The following is an 18,174-nucleotide window of genomic DNA, read 5'->3' as shown; positions in this document are numbered from 1 at the left end:
GACCCAGCAATCCCACTACTGGGCATATACCCTGAGAAAACCATACTTCAAAAAGAGTCATGTACCACAATGTTCATTGCAGCTCTATTTACAATAGCCAGGACATGGAAGCAACCTAAGTGTCCATCAACAGATGAATGGATAAAGAAGATGTGGCACATATATATAATGGAATATTACTCAGCCATAAAAAGAAATGAAATTGAGTTATTTGTAGTGAGGTGAATGGACCTAGAGTCTTTCATACAGAGTGAAGTAAGTCAGAAAGAGAAAAACAAATACCATATGCTAACACATATATATGGAATCTAAAAAAAAAAAAAAAAATTGGTTCTGAAGAACCTAAGGAAAGGACAGGAATAAAGATGCAGATGTAGAGAATGGACTTGAGTACACGGGGAGGGGGACGGGTAAGTTGGGGCGAAGTGAGATAATGGCATGGACTTACATATACTACCAAATGTAAAATAGGTAGCTAGTGGGAAGCAGCCGCATAGCACAGGGAGATCAGCTCAGTGATTTGTGACCACATAGAGAGGTGGGATAAGGAAGGTGGGAGGGAGATGCAAGAGGGAGGAGATATGGGGATATATGTATATGTATAGCTGCTTCACTTTGTTATAAAGCAGAAACTAACACACCATTGTAAAGCAATTATACTCCAATGAAGATGTTAAAAAAAAATACTGATTTCTTTTTCTGATTATAAAAGTAGAATGTATAGAAAAGTGTAAAGACAGAAACAGAAATCACCCAGATCCTACATTCTTGAGATATACTGCCCAATACTGTAGTTGCTAGCTACACGTAGCTATTGAGCACTTGGAATGTGGCTAGTCTGAAATGAGAAGTGCTCTAAATGTAAAATATACATTAAATTTCAAAGACTTAGTATGAAATAAAATCCCATTAATAGTTTTTTACACTGATTACATAGTACTGAAATACTTTGAATATTTTGGGTTAAAGTATATTATGAAAATTAATTTAACCTATTTCTTTTTACTTTTTAATGTTGATATTAGAAAATTAAAAATCACATATGTGGCTTGCACCATATTTCTACTGGGCAGTACTGATCTACAGGGTATATGCCGAGCCCTTTTCCTATACATTTACCGAAATTAAAAATTGTGATTGTATCATACTTTTTTTTTATAACCTAATTTTTCATTTAATGAAATATCAAGAACATTTTCTAATGCTGTTAAATGTTCTTCTATGACATCATTTTAAACTACTAAGCAGTATTCTATCACATTGGACATAGTATATTTATTTAACAAATTCCTTATTTTGGACATCAAGGTTATTTCCAGTATTAACTCCACAGTGAATACTGTTGTATATAACTCTACTGCATCTCAGTTTACTTGTTAGGAAATATTCCTAGAGGTGGAATCATTGTAGAGGTTTTAAACATGTTTAAGGCTTCTGATAACTATTGCTAAATTGCTCTACAGAAAAGCTGTATTTTATACTCCCAATACCAATGTTTAGGAGAGCTCATTTCTCTTAGCTGTCTACTTCATTTTTGTTAAGGATTTCACTTAATTTCAGAGAAAGTGCTACATAATTTCATTTGAAAAACAAAAGGCTATTCTTTGTAAATAATTTTTATTTTCTGTGAACCTTTTAGCCTACCTAAGGTTTAATTATTCTTAATTATTATGTTGTTGCTTAAAATTATTCTTGAGCTGCATCTTCTAAATGAATAATGAGTTAACTGTATACTTTTTAGGAGAACAACCAAGTATAATCCTGTAGAAAGGATTCCATCTGATGGTCACTAAAAAAAATTTAAAATAACTGATTTTTCAGAGGTAAATTTTTGGCATCAAGCAACTACTTTCTTTTCTTTTTGTGTCAGGTCCAATCAATGGTTAATTTTTTTCTGTGTGGTTCAGAGCAAAAATGTCAGAAAAATCTTCTCCTTCTGTTACGTGCAAAATAAACAGCTCTCCACTGGAGTTCATGGGCTGCTTGAGTGGTATTTACACCAGTGGGTTCATTGAACAGCAGAACATGCTGTTTCTGTCATATCAAGCTTGGGCCAATCTCACAAACATGCCTAACAGTTCTGCTGTTTTAGTGACTCTGAGTTACTCTGGTCAACATTTCTCATACTCAAGACCAGAAGATACATCACAGGTGTGACTTGGCTTTCCAATCCACTTCTCCCTATTGGTTTGCTTAGAGTTCCAGGCTTACAGCTTGAGTACTGTGAGTCTCAGCTGGCAAACACCACAAGGTGGTGGTGGTACAGGCTGAACTCAATCACTACAGGATGCGAAGGGCAGGTGTGTGCCAAGCATTATTCTTGTTGGCTTTGATTTCTGTTTCTGACTGCCTTTATCAGTTCAGTATTCCTTTTTATCTGGGGCACTTGGAATTGAAATTGCCCTTTTAAGGTAGGGGTATGGGAAAAGGGACAATCTTTCTAAAACAAAGTGCTGATGATGAAGTGGATTTTTAAAAAACATTGTGTTCACGTGTCTGTGTGTGTGTATGTGTGTGTGTGTGTGTGTGTGTATGATTTCAATGCATCAAGCTATAATAGACTTAACTGGTTTGGGGTTTCCCAATGATTTTGTTGTGATTAGATGAGATGAACAAATATTTTAAAATACATTTTGGCCACAGTGAAATTCTGCGATAGTAAACTTTAACAGGGAACTGAAGACCACGAGTGAAGAAAATGTTTGTTTATTTAAATCCCAGACACTGGCTGAAGATCCAGTACACAGAACAAGACTGTCATATGCTTGCTTACCTAATTTGTAGTCCTTCATTGTCTTGTGACTTCTTTCTCCTACGAATTAATCTTGTCCATCTAGCTATGATTTTTCTCCATGTACGTTCCTTTCAAATGTAAGCTGATAACCAAAATCCAAGAGGGAAAAATGTGTGTCTAGTCTCCTTAGCTATTAGCATAGGAAAAACTAATTGAGGTTATGTGTAGGATAAAATTGGTGTTTATGTAGTAAAGAACAGAGGGATGGTAGAGTTTAATTAGCAAGTAAGAAAACTTTCCATATGCTAGTAGAAGAGGACTCTTGTTGGTGATGTTGCAAGACTCATAATGTCAGAGCCTCTTATTTTCTCCTTTTGCTTGTAAGTTGTTAACTGTTTCTCCAGTTGAATCTTATGATGTAAGCACTTTTCTGGTATGATAAACATTGAAAATCTCTGGCCACAGGAGCCAATAATATTGGTAAAATCCATAAATATATTAATTCTTATATCCAATGCCCTTAAGAGTTTTTCTTTAGTATATATGTGGTAGGGAATGAGTAAAAACAGTAGATATTTTTAACAAAGATGGCCAATAAATTTACACTAGCTGTGCTGAATTAAGTTTTAATAGAAACAGAAAAATGTGATTATTTATATCCTTTTAAATGGTGGAAAAATTATAGAGTTAAGCACTTCTATATTAATTAATAAAATAGAGCAAAGACCCAAGAAACACTAGAAAATAAGTACATGAATGTGGACTAGGAAGATAGAGAATTTCTTCCCACTTTTATGAAAAAAATATAACAACAAATATTTTTTATGTCAATTGATTTATTTCATTGTATATCTTTAAGATTTTCAGATGAAATATATAACTTTTGTGATTCTGTCAAAACAGGGATATTATAGGGATTTTAAAGTGGAAATATTTTTCCTACTGCTTAACAAATGTAGTCTGGGCAACTTTTTGGTCTAATAACTAGATCCTGCTTTCTAGAAATCAGTGTTTCACTTGGCTTACTTTTGTGATTCATCCGTAATAATAGTAACTGGTCAATTAATCCAATACTTACTAAGTGCCAAACATTCACTCATTCATACATTTATCCAAAAAACACACAGACATGCACCTTGTGCATAACACTCTTTTAACTTCAGTAAGGGATGCAATTAAAAACAAGTCATTTTCTGTCTCAGGGGAATTTATAATCTCATAGAGAGAGAAGACATTACAGCAAATGAATAACACTGAGCTAAGTGAAGCGTTAGATCAGTGAGGGAGTTAATGAGTATCCTATAGAGGGAAGAGGGAGAAACCACTATGAGTTGGGTTAGTCAGAAAAAACTAGTTGAAAATGGAGGTGTGGTAATCATGAGCAGGTTTGCACAACTTCCATATGTCTATAAATGCTTTGGTTCTAGAATTCCTCTACTCCAACTCTTTTATTTAACTGATGAAGAAATTGAGGCCCAAAGGACATAAGCTTGGCTGAGGTGCAGTTCGGTGGTGGCTGAGGTGGGGCTGGAACCCAATTTCCCAGCCTGTTAGTCCAAGGTGCTTTCTATTAGAGCAGTTTAAGAGATGGACTAGTGGACCACAACAGACCTTTGTTGTTAATTTCTCTTGTTGACAATCCTTCTGTCAGATTTTCAGAATTTTAGGTTTGAAGTTTATATTTTTGACTTATTCAAAACTGTGTTAGTATTTACTGAGAAGACATGATTATTTATGTGCCATTTTGCTGTACTAGGAAAGTGATTTTCACTGAATGAATTTGCAACTTAGAGTAGCAACATGTGAAAGAAAATGTTTTGGGGTTTGTCAGCCCCCGCCTTTATTCTTTACCTCTCATGGCCCTAATGGCCTCCTTTTTTATTTCCTTCCATAAAGAAACCTTTCAACAGCTCTTACACATGCTGTATTTTCTTGACAAAGTCTACCAGGAAAGCAGTGTTTGAAAGGTTCAGTACTGCTTCCAATCTTAGGCTTTATCTTTGAAATTTTGCACACTGAGTTAAAATATTGCTACATTTGTGGCCTGGGATCGTCTCTGCTAATTCCATATGAAGCAAGAGTGCCAAAGAACTCTTAGAACTCCCCTTGTGAATTTGCTTGGTGAGCAGTTCTGGACTTGGCGTTTTAATCTCTCCATCAAGATCAACGTGATCCTGTGTTAAAGCCAAGGTCAAGCGGGATAAGCAGTTAAACTTTCTCTGTCTTGCGTGGCTCGTTGAAACATGTAACCTTTATAGGCTTGGTTTCTGCTTTGGAGGGGAATCTGAAGTCCAGATGTTTCTTTCCTTCTTTTGAAAACCACTTCATTTTACTAGGCGTGGTGTCAGTAAAGCAATTGGGAGTAGATTAGGTAGGAGGTGGAAGGTCAGTGTTTCCTTTGCTAATATTGCAAAATAAGAGGTTTTTGTGTTTGTTTATTTCTATTTTCTTCCAGTTGGGCCACTGAGAGTAAGTCACTGACTCTGAAGACATAGATTTCCTTCATGTGTCAGCAGTGGCTAAGGAGTCAAGGTAAGTGAAGAAAAGACGGGCGGCAGCCATCTGATCCCTTTTGGTTGGCAGAAAATAAACACTTAAGTAACCAGCTGCCACCTTTTAAGACTTTTTTCTCCAATGCAGTCAATGTAAATGACTCCCTTCTTCCACAAAATGCTCTAACTTTTTTTGTTACTAAAAAACCTATGAATAAAACAGTAGCTAAGCTGCTTTTCTCCTTCTAATGCAGTCCTATATTTTCTTAGATGAACCAACATGCATGCATTATCTTTAATTACAAGTGACATTTATGGCCAACTTTATAGCTCCTGTCATTTCACGTGGCTTACTAACGAGTCCCTTCAAATAACTGTCCTTTAACAAATTCAAGTGGTTGGGCTTCTGCTTCAGAACAGCACATGGAACAGCCTATCCACTGGCCATACATTCAATTCTGACTATTTCTGCCTGAAGGTAGTAGTCTAAACCTCCAATTCATATTTTCTGTGAAGTCTATGAATAATGGTAAATAATTCCCTGGCTAATTTCATGAGCACAAAATAACTCAAAGAACCACAAAACACAAACAAAAACTCAAAGAATGGAGGACACATATAAAGATTCTAGAATTTTATGGTCAGGAAGTGACCCTTGCAATAAAATTGCAAATTGTTGTTGGGTTCCATGACTAAGAATCACTGCCACATTTGGGGATAAAAATAAGTATGTGTGAATTCTTCTGTTAATCATTTCTTCTTGTTTTGTCCTTGTATAGTAGCCAAAATTAACTTTCTGTCCTTTTGTCACTAACTGGGGAGTACCGCTAACTCCTTGACAGAGTAGGTGGTATAATGCAGGTACTAGACAGAAGATGGGTTTTCAATCCTCATTGCATATTAGAATCACATGGTGAGCATTTAAGAAATACTGCTATCTAGACTCCTCTTCCCAGACTTCTAACTGAATTGGTCTGGTGCTGAGGGGGAAGGAAGGTGACATTGATTTCTTTTTAAAATATTCCCAGATGACTCTAATGGACCAAGGCTGAAAACCATGACAGCTAAATGACAGAAAGGCTACTACCTATGTTAGGGCATTTCAGCTGGAAAAGATAGATTCTCCTTTCAGAAAAAAACAAAGGAAAACAGTCATTCCTTTTTCATTATATATTCATAGTGAAATTTTCCACCTCCATAGTTACCGGTTGAAAATTTTTGATGGAATTAAAATTAAGCCTGTGTTTTATTCTTCATAAACAAAAAATGAATAGTGACATAGATAACTATTTCCATTAAGAGAGAGTTTGCGTCTTAGGTCAGGTTTGCAAGTTATGATGAATTTACAGAAAATTTTTGTAAATGTGAACCAATAATCACGCTTTTTATGCCTAATCTCATTTGAGCATTTACGCTTTTTAAGTGTTCTTGAGTTGAGCATATAAATGTTTTCTGCTGTCATTTGAAATCGTGCATTTCTAGCTGGACTGTAAGCTCCTTGGAGGTGGTTTACTGTCTTTTTTTGTTTGTTTGTTTGTTTTTACTTTGCAATGTGTAGCACAGTGCTTGGTCCATAGTAAGCACTTAATATATACTTCTCAGTTGACTTTTCAGACTGATGAAAAGAAGAATTAAATAGTCACTTGATACAAGATGCAGAACTAGTTCAGCAGGTATTAGTTGAATACTGTCTTCATAAGACGGAAGACAAAGAAAAAGCTATGCTGGAACCTCATGGTAGATCTAAGTGCGGAGAGACAAAAAAGTCTAGGATAAGGTAATGAGCTGAAAAAGGTGCTAAAGAAGTATAAGAAATTCTGGAAGACAGAATGGTGGAATTCACTGCTATGGAACAGAATAAAGAAAAAAGAATGAAAAGAAATGAAGACAGCCTAAGAGATCTCTGGGACAATATTAAACACAACAACATTTGCATTATAGGGGTGCCAGAAGGAGAAGAGAGAGAGAAAGGACCAGAGAAAATATTTGAAGAGATTATAGTCGAAAACTTCCCTAACATAAGAAAGGAAATAGCTACCCAAGTCCAGGAGGCACAGAGAGTCCCATACAGGATAAACCCAAGGAGAAACACACTGAGACATATAGTACTCAAATTGGCAAAAATTAAAGACAAAGAAAAATTATTAAAAGCAGCAAGGGAAAAATGACAAATAACATACAAGGGAACTCCCATAAGGTTAACAGCTGATTTCTCAGCAGAAACTCTACAAGCCAGAGGGGAGTGGCATGATATATTTAAAGTGATGAAAGAGAAGAAACTAAAACCAAGATTACTCTACCTGGCAAGGATCTCATTCAGATTCGATGGAGAAATCAAAAGCTTCACAGACAAGCAAAAGCTAAGAGAATTCAGCACCACCACCAAACCAGCTGTACAACAAATGCTAAAGGAACTTCTCTAACTGGGAAACACAAGAGAAGTAAAGGACCTACAGAAACAAACCCAAAACAATTAAGAAAATGGTCATAGGAACATACATATCGATAATTACCCTAAACATGAATGGATTAAATGCTCCAACCAAAAGACAGAGGCTTGCTGAATGGATACAAAAACAAGAGCCATATATATGCTGTCTACAAGAGACCCACATCAGACCTAGGGACACATTCAGACTGAAAGTGAGGGGATGGAAAAAGATATTCCATGCAAATGGAAATCAAAAGAAAGCTGGAGTAGCTATACTCATATCAGATAAAATAGACTTTAAAATAAAGAATGTTACAAGACACAAGGAAGGACACTACATAATGATCAAGGGATCAATCCAAAAAGAAGATATAACAATTATAAATATATATGCACCCAACATAGGAGCACCTCAATACATAAGGCAAATGCTAACAGCTATAAAAGAGGAAATCGACAGTAACACAATAACAGTGGGGGACTTTAACACCTCACTTACACCAATGGACAGATCATCCAACATGAAAATAAATAAGGAAACAGAAGCTTTAAATGACACAATAGACCAGATAGATTTAATTGATATTTATAGGACATTCCATCCAAAAACAGCAGATTATGCTTTCTTCTCAAGTGCGCATGGAACATTCTCCAGGATAGATCACATCTTGGGTCACAAATCAAGCCTCAGTAAATTTAAGAAAATTGAAATCATATCAAGCATCTTTTCTGACCACAACGCTATGAGATTAGAAATGCATTACAGGGAAAAAAACGTAAAAAACACAAACACATGGAGGCTAAACAATACGTTACTAAATAACCAAGAGATCCCTGAAGAAATCAAAGAGGAAATAAAAAAATACCTTGGGATAAATGACAATGAAAACACAACAATCCAAAACCTATGGGATGCAGCAAAAGCAGTTCTAAGAGGGAAGTTTATAGCTATACAAGCCTACCTCAAGAAACAAGAAAAATCTCAAATAAACAATGTAACCTTACACCTAAAGGAACTAGAGAAAGAGGAACAAACAAAACCCAAAGTTAGCGGAAGGAAAGAAATCATAAAGATCAGAGCAGAAATAAATGAAATAGAAACAAAGAAGACAATAGCAAAGATCAATAAAACTAAAAGCTGGTTCTTTGAGAAGATAAACAAAGTTGATAAACCATTAGCCAGACTCATCAAGAAAAAGAGGGAGAGGACACATATCAATAAAATTAGAAATGAAAAAGGAGAAGTTACAACAGACACCGCAGAAATACAAAGCATCCTAAGAGACTACTACAGGCAACTTTATGCCAATAAAATGGACAACCTGGAAGAAATGGACAAATTCTTAGAAAGGTATAACCTTCCAAGACTGAACCAGGAAGAAATAGAAAATATAAACAGACCAATCACAGGTAATGAAATTGAAACTGTGATTAAAAATCTTCCAGCAAACAAAAGTCCAGGACCAGATGGCTTCACAGGTGAATTCTATCAAACATTTAGAGAAGAGCTAACACCCATCCTTATCAAAGTCTTCCAAAAAATTGCAGAGGAAGGATCACTCCCAAACTCATTTTATGAGGCCACCATCACCCTGATACCAAAACCAGACAAAGATACTACAAAAAAAGAAAATTACAGACCAATATCACTGATGAATATAGATGCAAAAGTCCTCAACAAAATACTAGCAAACAGAATCCAACTGATTAAAAGGATCATACACCATGGCCAAGTGGGATTTATCCCAGGGATGCAAGGATTCTTCAGTATACGCAAATCAATCAATGTGATATACCATATTGACATATTGAAGAATAAAAACCATACGATCATATCAATAGATGCAGTAAAAGCTTTTGACAAAATTCAGCATGCATTTATGATAAAAACTGTCCAGAAAGTGGGCATAGAGGGAACCTACCTCAACATAATAAAGGCCATATACGACAAACCCACAGCAAACATCATTCTTAATGGTGAAAAACTGAAAGCATTTCCTCTAAGATGAGGAACGAGACAAGGATGTCCACTCTCACCATTATTATTCAACATAGTTTTGGAAGTCCTAGCCATGGCAATCAGAAAAGAAAAAGGAATACAAGGAATACAAATTGGAAAAGAAGAAGTAAATCTGTCACTGTTTGCAAATGACATGATACTATACATAGAAAATCCTAAAGATGTCACCAGAAAACTACTAGAGCTAATCAATGAATTTGGTAAAGTAGCAGGATACAAAATTAAGGGACAGAAATCTCTTGCATTCCTATACACTAATGATGAAAAATCTGAAAGAGAAATTAAGGAAACACTCCCATTTACCATTGCACCAAAAAGAATAAAATACCTAGGAATAAACCTACCTAGGGAGACAAAAGACCTGTATGCAGAAAACTATAAGACACTTTGAAAAAAATTAAAGATGATACCAACAGATGGAGAGATATACCATGTTCTTGGTTTGGAAGAATCAATATTGTGAAAATGACTATACTACCCAAAGCAATCTACAGATTCAATGCAATCCCTATCCAATTACCAATGGCATTTTTTACAGAACTAGAACAAAGAATCTTAAAATTTGTATGGAGACACAAAGGACTCCGAATAGCCAAAGCAGTCTTGAGGGATAAAAACGGAGCTGGAGAAATCAGACTCCCTGACTTCAGACTATATTATAAAGGTACAGTAATCAAGACAATATGGTACTGGCCCAAAAACAGAAACACAGATCAATGGAACAAGATAGAAAGCCCAGAGATAAACCCACGCACCTATGATCAACTAATCTATGACAAAGGAGGCAAGGATATACAATGGAGAAAAGACAGTCTCTTCAATAAGTGGTGCTGGGAAAACTGGACAGCTACATGTAAAAGAATGAAATTAGAACACTCCCTAACACCATACACCAAAATAAACTCAAAATGGATTCGAGACCTAAATGTAAGACCAGACACTATAAAACTCTTAGAGGAAAACATAGGAAGAACACTCTTTGACATAAGTCACAGCAAGATCTTTTTTGATCCACCTCCTAGAGTAATGGAAATAAAAACAAAAATAAACAAATGGGACCTAATGAAACTTCAAAGCTTTTGCACAGCAAAGGAAACCGTAAACAAGACGAAAAGACAACCCTCAGAATGGGAGAAAATATTTGTAAACGAATCAACGGACAAAGAATTAATCTCCAAAATTTACAAGCAGCTCATGCAGCTCAATATCAAAAAAAAAAAACAACCCAATCCAAAAATAGGCAGAAGACTTAGACATTTCTCCAAAGAAGATATACAGATTGCCAACAAACACATGAAAGAATGCTCAACATCATTAATCATTAGAGAAATGCAAATCAAAACTACAATGAGGTATCACCTCACAGCAGTTAGAATGGGCATCATCAGAAAATCTACCAACAAGAAATGCTGGAGAGGGTGTGGAGGAAAGGGAACCCTCTTGCACTGTTGGTGGGAATGTAAATGGATACAACCACTATGGAGAACAGTATGGAGGCTCCTTAGAAAACTGAGAATAGAATTACCATATGATCCAGCAGTCCCACTACTGGGCATATACCCAGAGAAAACCATAATTCAAAAAGACACATGCACCCCAGTGTTCATTGCAGCACTATTTACAATAGCCAGGTCATGGAAGCAACCTAAATGCCCATTAACAGATGAATGGATAAAGAAGATGCTGTACATATATACAATGGAATATTACTCAGCCATAAAAAGGAACGAAATTGAATCATTTGTTGAGACGTGGATGGATCTAGAGACTGTCATACAGAGTGAAGTAAGTCAGAAAGAGAAAAACAAATATTGTATATTAACGCATATATGTGGAACCTAGAAAAATGGTACAGATGAACTGGTTTGCAGGGCAGAAATTGAGACACAGATGTAGAGAACAAACGTATGAACACCAAGGGGGAAAAGCCGTGGGGGGTGGGGATGGTGGTGTGATGAATTGGGCGATTGGGATTGATATGTATACACTGATGTATATAAAATTGATGACTAATAAGAACATGCTGTATAAAAAAATAAATTAAATTAAAAAATTAAAAAAAAAGTAATACTAAACTTTCTTTCGGTTATTTGTATGGAAATATGTTAATATAAATGTTTCAGACATTACGTGAAATTCCTAAAAATCTTACATGTTCTGGTCTAATGTTATAAGTCATAATTCTAGTTAGTATTTTAAAATGTATATCTCAGAAATAATTAAATTTCCTTGTCAATTGCATTATTATGAACTTTCATCAAATCTTTAACCATGGTCATTTTTAAGTCTTTTGTCATTTACAGACAGTTCTGGGTGTACTGTGATGCTTTTGCAAAAATGTTCCTGTAAAAGGGTTTCATCTTCAAGGAATTTATGGAAAAGACTCTGACAAGTACAGGTTTCTGGTAACTGACTATACTGCTGAACTGAATGAATATGCATTTTCAGAACTCTAATGGAAAACTGATGAATTCATAAAAGTGCTAACAGAAGATCAAGATGAAAACAAAATTAATTACATGGGACTGTGTGAACTGATGAGGATGATTATAATTTTTGTGACTTTCAGTTTGAATAAAAAAAGAAACAACATACTATATGAAAAAAAAAAAAGAAATTCTAATAGTTTCGTATTTACTTAGCCAGTTTTAAATGCAAACCTGTAGTCTTTGGCTGACTGTGAGCTATGGCAGTGTAGTCTGATGCCAAAAGCATGGGTTTTTGGATTCAGACACACTCAGGTTCAAATGCTATCTCTGCCATTCCCTAGCAAGAGGATCTTGAACAAATTATTTAGTTTTTTTCAGATTCCATTTTATCATGTATAAATGAAGAACACAATCATACTGACCTTTTCGGACTATCAAGGGTTTTGAGGAGATAATGTACAGTACACATCATAGGTGCCTAATATTATTTGGCCAAGATCACAGATTTCTAGAAAAGGCCATTGTGTGAAGGATCCAAGTGAACAGTTTTTTATGCATTTTCTGGGCATGCTCTGGCCACTCCCTCTCCCTGGGAAGGCTACATAGGTCAAAGCAGTAATTATTATAATTCAGCTTCTTATATTTGTATAGCAATAGCATGGTGTAGTGGAAAGAATGCAGGGATTAGTATCTGATACCCTAGGTTCAAGTCCCAGCTCTGACACTTATTGTCTCCTGTTCCCTTATCTGCCAAATAAGGAGTCATAATTCTCTGTTGGTCCATCTCTTGAGGTTGCTATGGGCAATAGTGACAGAGCCAATGAGAAAGTAATTTTGCAATTGTAAAGAGTTGCCCAAATGTAATTATAAAAAAGAGAAAGCATTCCTATTCCTAGAACTTAGAAAATCTATAAATAGAAGGGGTTACAGCCTAATCATTTAGTTTCAGTCCAGTGATGGTAAGCATTCCATTGAAGATACAGTTGAGTAAGTGCCATTCAGTTTACTCTATTTTTAATCATGGAATTGGCCCTGGGAATAAACATGAAGCTCAAAAGTATCTTTAGCTGCATAAAACTAGATTCTACAAAAAATTAAAAAAAATAATGTATGGTCTTATAGATGTTAAAATTCTCACTTGGGCACAGTGACCCAGCAAATAATTCCTTTATTTGAAGGCAATTACCTACCTTGTGGCTGACATGTTTATAAAGAAAACCCAAAGCGTTTAGTTTCTGTTTGTTTTTGTTTAAGTTGGTTTTTCCATTGTCTTGCCCTGGGTCTAAAGAAAGCCTGCACATAATAGGAATGGCATGGAGCTATTTTAAAAAATGTGGCCAGAGGAGGAGCTAAAGCCTAAGAACTGCCACTGCAGAAATAAACAGTATCTACTTTTATGACTTGACTTTAGTAACAATGGGACCCACAGAATGCCTCCCACCCGCTACAGGCAGGTCATTACCACCTTTTGTTTCACTTTCTGCATTTATCCACCCACCAAATGTACCTATTGCCACATCTGTTTCCCATGCCAGGAGCATTTACTTTTCTCCCAGTGTTCAAGTTTGGATATACTTCCTTTCTGGAGATATATCAAAGTCAGTCTCTAGCCTGATGTCTAGAGTGTAGGAGAGTTTAGTCATAGCTTGGTCCAACTTGTGAACGACGATATTAAGCTTATGATTTCTGAAATGTTTACATTAGCTCTAGCCATGCCGTCTACTGCAATTGTTGACACTAACACTGTTCCGTCCAGATGAGAGAACAAGATCAGCAACCGAGATTGTTTTGTGTTCTACTTGCAGATGTCCTCAAACTAATGAAAGCCAGAGTGTATTTCTTTCTCTGATCACATGATCAGAAAGCCAAGGTTGTTGGGGACATTCAGGAAAGCTTTACTTCTCAAGGTCAACAAATTACTGGGGGAAAATAATATGAGGTTTCGTTAGACATTGCCTCAGAAGAATTATGAGGCAACCTGCTTTCTTGGGTATATTTCAGGGGCCCCTCAAAGCCTTGTATATGGAAAAGAGTGCTGTATTTTAGTAGCATCTGCTTTGCCATTACTTTGTAAACTGCAGTTTTCGGTATGTAAAACAAGCATCGAATTCAAGTAATTTTCAATCAGCTAAAAAGTTGCTTTATTTTCACAACAATTTTGGCTTTGTAGACATGGTTTTGGAACATACCCTGCCTGGTCTTAGAAATATGCATAGAAAGAACCTTGCTTCGTTTTTCCTTTTGTTTTCATTTGTTTAATATTATACTAATGGACAAGTTGGGCCAACTAAAGAGACAGAAAAAGCAGCAAATTAAGGGAAGGGTGATTTTAATTAACTAACTCTTTTTAAAGCTGCTGAAATCTGCCCCTTGGATTGGCAATGCTTCACCATTAGAACCAGACAGGCCCTGAAAAAACTTTAACTTTTCTTTTTCTTTAGATTTTTTTTTTTTAAGGAATGATCTTTTTACAAGGTTTTCCACATTGCCCTTGAGAGACAGGTAGAGTTTTAGATCTTTACTTGAAGAAAAATATGTGAAGATATTTTTATATCTGCATGGGCCTTATTCCATGATAGAAAAAAAATAATGCACTGGGAACCCTATGCATACAACAAAAACTATTTTTGACTTGTATACCATGGAAGCTGTGTGCTTTACTACAGGATGATAATGCAGCTAAGGAATTTAGACAACAGTCTGAGGTTTGCTGTAATGTTCTTTGAAATGCAACTATCTAAAGATTTTTTTCTAATCTGCTAAGCTTGGATCTTTGAACATTCGAAGTCTGAGAAAAACCCATTTGATTCTTTTTACCATAGTATTATTAAAGAATATACATAGTATTATTAAAGAATATACAGTAGTCTTCTGTTTAGAACCCTATTTGGTATATCCAGCCATTAAATGTATTAAGCTTTTTCTATAAAACACTTTACTATTGTATTTTAATTTTGAACATATATGAGCTTCTCTTAGCCATATAATAAATATATAGATAAATATGTATTCACCTGCCCTGCCAATGAAGCTATTGTTTCCCACCCAACCTAAATGTCTTCACTTAAGAGAAACTTTATTAATAGTGGTGATAGCTCACATTTATTGAATACTTATTACATGACAGAAGAGTGCTAGGCATTTTACATGTGGCAAAGAGTGGCTGTTTTCTCCCATCCTGTTTCCTCTTCTTCCTGGCAAACCAACTAGTACATTTCCACCCTCATTTGTAATTAGGTGTGGCCATGTGAGTTAGTTCTTGCCAAGGGACTGTGAATAACAGTGATGTGTACCACTTCCGGGTCTAGTCCATAAAATCGTCTCACATGTGATACTCTGTGCTCTTTCCTTTTCTGCTGTCTTGATGCAGAGAAGAATGATAATGTTAGAAGTGATGTGTTGAAAAGGGTATGGTTACAAGATGAAAAGAGATTTGGTTCCAATACCCCTGTTTGAAGTAGAGCCCCCTGATAATCAGGAATACCCTTTTGGGATTGTATGTGTGTGGGAAATAAATTTTTGTCATGTTAGAGTCATTATGTATTTGGACATTTATTTGTTGTAACAGCTAGCATTACTTTAACACATATATATTATTTAATTCTTTGCTCTTTGGGATAGGAATATTATTTTACCCATTTTATGGATGAGGAAGCTGGCTCATAGAGATTTTTTAAAATGATGACTCATTTAAAAATGATTTTTTAAAATGGAACATAGTTCCTAAATGGTAGAGCTAGGACTTGATCCAGATTCTGTTTGTAGATGCCTCTTTCTTATGTTATAATTACCAGTAAGAAATAAGACAATTCTGTAAGCTCCAAATCTTATACTTTGCACTACACAGTTACACGCCCTTTAGGATTAAAAAAAATATTGTTTGCATACTAAGATTTCAATAAATTCCTGTATTCATCAACCTGTGTCTTTAGTTTGTAGGTTGTACTCAGCAAAATTTTTGTGATGATAATTCGGATAGTTTTTTCCAATGACAATTAAGATTTATTTAAGTTATATAACACTAATATTTTAGAGTAAAAAAAGTTAAAAGAAATTATATCACTAGAGTGTCATTATATGAAGGTTCATTATCAATACTATCAAATAATATGTCTATAGTGTGCATTTTTCAAAACACTTTTTTAGTTTAAATTGATTATTAAAATCATTAACAGTAACTTTTGTTACTGCTTAATATTTTACTCAAGTTATTTTCACTGAACTATTTCATGGTTTCAATCACAGGAAATTTTCACAGTAATTTTAAATCTGATGAGGTCTGTAGTTTTAGATCCCTGTGTCTCATTGTCATTCAAGTGACTGGGCTCTCCCATATCTATCAAGGGATAGCATTGTAACTGCATCATGATGTTTGGATCATTGGAAAGGATGTTTTGAACTGTTGCCATAATATATGCACAATCAAGTTAATAAGCACAGTAAATGCATCATAGGATAATATGGCTTTAAATGTAGAGACTTTGCATGTTTATTAAAAAAAAAAAAAAAAAAAGAAGACAGAAGAACCAGTATCTGAAGTCTTGGAAGTAAAGCAAGTACATGCCCAAAGGAAAAAAGCCTACTGGTTAGTGGAAAAACTTGAACATCAATTATATTAAAAGAAAGCATTCTCAAGGTCCGAAACAAGTAACGAAGTACATGAAGGCATTGCAGAAGGTCACAATTTGTATAACAAAATACTTGAAATACCAGAGGAAATACACTTTTGCTATCGTTTTATAAAATAACATATTTATTCATGGTTAATAACTAATTACAACATTCCATGCTAAGGACCAAAGTCCTTCATTTTCTTGTTGAAACCTGGGAATGGTTTCCATAATAAAAAATAAAAACAAAAACTACTTCTCAATAACAGAATGATCAGTTTGTTTCACTGGAGAGTGTTGTTTGGCAGTTTTCTCTTTATCTAACTAAAGGACCCTGCTAATTCTCAGCATTACCTGTTACTCTTGACCTCATCCCTGTAGGAGTAGAGTCTAGTTTTGGGGGCCAAACCTCCTAGAGGAACACAGGTCCTACTCTTTTTACATAGAAAGTTCCGTTTAGTTCTGGCAATGCAAGGCTTTCTGGTTCAAAGAGAGGAGTCTTATAAGACTTCTTGGACACCAAATAACTCTTACAAAACAGCATTTTGATGAATTAAGTGTAAATGAATCAGAAACATATGGATTAAATTTCCTTTGAAATATGCGTGCCTTTTCTGAATTAAGGGGGGGAATGTTTGGCAAAATGTATTTTGCTGAACCCAAAACACTAGGATAAAGCTCAGTGTTTTCCTGGACCCCCAAATTATGCTGGAGTCTCTTTTCTTTAAAAATTAATTCATGTTTAGGCTTACTACAGCTTATTTTTCAAAAATTGAAAATGGCTTTACTTTGACCTCTAATTACTTCTCTGGATTTGTGCTTTCTTTGTTTTTGATAAAACCCCTGACACTTAGAAGTATGCATCCAACTTTATGTTCATGTGTCATCAGACTTTCCATAGAAGAAATGCATTTTGCTTTCCTGTCAATAATTGTGTAATCTTTTTTTTTCATTATTATTACTTTATGGCTCTTCACTTTTTTCCAAATTTTTATTTTAAAAATTTCCAAACGTACACAAAAGCTGAAAGAACAGTGCAATTAATATCCATACATCCTTTATGTAAATACAGTGTTGTATGCTGCCACAGATACTTTAATTCTCTCTCCCTCTTTTTTTTTTGAATTTTATTTTATTTTTTATACAGCAGGTTCTTATTAGTTATCTATTTTATACATATTAGTGTATATATGTCAATCCCAATCTCCCAGTTTATCCCACCCCCTCCAACGCTTTCCCCCCTTGGTGTCCATACATTTGTTCTCTACATCTGTGTCTCTATTTCTGCCTTGCAAGCCGGTTCATCTGTACCATTTTTCTAGGTTCCACATATATGTGTTAATATATGATATTTGTTTCTCTGACTTCACTCTGTATGACAGTCTCTAGGTCCATCCATGTCTTATAATTGTGTAATCTTAATTTTACATCTTATTCAAACTTAAAATTACTATGTAA

Source organism: Balaenoptera physalus (assembly GCF_965194825.1).
Source record: "Balaenoptera physalus genome assembly, chromosome: 3".
In the NCBI taxonomy this organism is placed as follows: domain Eukaryota; kingdom Metazoa; phylum Chordata; class Mammalia; order Artiodactyla; family Balaenopteridae; genus Balaenoptera; species Balaenoptera physalus.
The sequence above is the reverse complement of the archived record's forward strand: the minus strand, read 5'-3'. Positions refer to the sequence as shown.